The sequence below is a fragment of the Cynara cardunculus genome (assembly GCF_001531365.2).
Source record: "Cynara cardunculus var. scolymus isolate 2C chromosome LG 3, CcrdV1, whole genome shotgun sequence".
Lineage (NCBI taxonomy): Eukaryota > Viridiplantae > Streptophyta > Magnoliopsida > Asterales > Asteraceae > Cynara > Cynara cardunculus.
The window spans coordinates 24,107,329-24,109,121 of record NC_037530.1 but is presented as its reverse complement, the minus strand read 5'-3'; the positions used below and the strand labels follow the sequence as shown (position 1 = coordinate 24,109,121).

Below are 1,793 nucleotides of genomic sequence, written 5' to 3'. Positions count from 1 at the left end.
GCATTTAAAGCAGAGATGACATCCATTTCATGGATGCCTGAAGCAGATTTAGAAAAAATAGCACGAGGATTTGAACATTCAGTATTATTATTAGAAATTCATTCCAAAATGACATGTCCTTTGTTGTAAGTTTTAGCTGTGAATGCTCCACCGGCCGTTGCGTCAAGAATAATTTTAGCGGAACTGGAGAGTCCATTATAAAATGTCTCCAATTTAATGCAATGGAGGATTTCGTGGTGAGGACATTTCCGTAGAAGGTCCTTAAATCTCTCCCATGCATCTGAAACCGTTTCACCTTATTCTTGACGAAACGTCATAATTTCATTTCTAATTTTTACATTCCTCGTCGGAGGAAAGTATTTTTTTAGAAATATTTCCGCCAAATCATTCCAAGTTAGGATCGAGTTTGGTGGTTGAGAATTTAGCCATGCTCTAGCTCTATCCTTCAATGTGCAAAGGAAAAACGTCAAGCATAAGGCTTCTTGTGTGACTCCGGGAATTTTAAAATGATCCGTCATTTATATAAAAGATTTTAAATGAGTGCGGATCTTCCGACGATAATCCTCCAAATTGACCCATTGCGGAAATCATTTGGACCATTACCGTTGTTTATTACAAAAGTTGTCGCTGTCATTTCGGGCCTACCTATTCCCGCGGCCAACTGATCGAATTCGGGAGTTGCGTAGTCCCGTATGCCTCCATTTTTATCATCAGCAATATTAACTTTGGCCTCCTGTGGAGATAAATTATCCCCCATGGTATGGTTACGATTATTTCTATCTCTTCTGCGTCTTCTAATGGTTCTTTCTAATTCAAGATCGAGAGGTAAAAGTTTACCGTATTGTAGCCTTGGCATACAACACGGAAAGTACATTGAAACAACATAATAAGGCTCAAATGAAAAATCAGTATCTCAGGATAAAAATCGCACCAACTGTCCCTGGCAGCGGCGCCAAAAACTTAACAGGTTATGATTGTTCGTGTTCACCCAGTGGGCACTGAGTCCCCACAGTGGCGGTGCAAGTGCATGCCGACACTATGATTGCTTGCAAGTAATAAAGTGGTAAAAAGTACCGAGATCGTTCCACAAGAAAGTGACTACTGAGATACAGAGACTTTTCATGAACTTCTTGCACAAGTTTCGAGTTGTAAATAAAAGTTGAGTTTTTGTTTATAAAAAGATCGAAAGAGTACCGAACTAGCGAAATAACGAAATAAACTTTTTATATTAAAGAATGGGCATGGGTGCAAGTGTTGCTTAAGATAAAATTAACAATAACATGGTTAGACTTTTATGAGTTGTTTATAAAAATTCCAATATCTCGAAAGTGAACTTTTACAACCGGGCCTCATAAAATTCCATAAGGTTTTTACATTTACCACTTCGAGACTTGCCGATCTAGCCAAAAAGTAAAAGAAATGCGATTCTTACCCAAATCTCTTTGTGATAAGAATACCTATCACTTAACCTCTAACTAGATGCATACAAAATTCGTCTCCATGTAATTATCAAATACTCTCTCGAGTTCTTTGTGCATCACTTAAGCCGTATATCAGATCTGCCTATCTCTGGGTCTAAGATCTAATATTAACACTTCAAAGTGATCGGCTTATTCGCGTCGAGTTTAAGTCCCGTTTTAAGTGACCAAGTTACGAAGTGGTAAAAGATAAAAACACCCAAATATTATATAAACATCTTGAGTTAAACTCACACCCACACCCATACGAGTAATTTAGCTAGACATAATAAAAGTAATATAAGACATTAAATAATACTGAAATATAAATTGCAT

General features: G+C 37.3%; 1 non-coding gene across 1 annotated transcript; it reads left to right on the top strand.

The window, feature by feature from the left end:
- Nucleotides 1-228: 228 nt before the first annotated feature.
- Nucleotides 229-335, top strand: LOC112510601. Its single transcript, XR_003068979.1, has one exon. It is a non-coding gene; the product is annotated as a small nucleolar RNA R71 (small nucleolar RNA).
- Nucleotides 336-1,793: the final 1,458 nt, after the last annotated feature.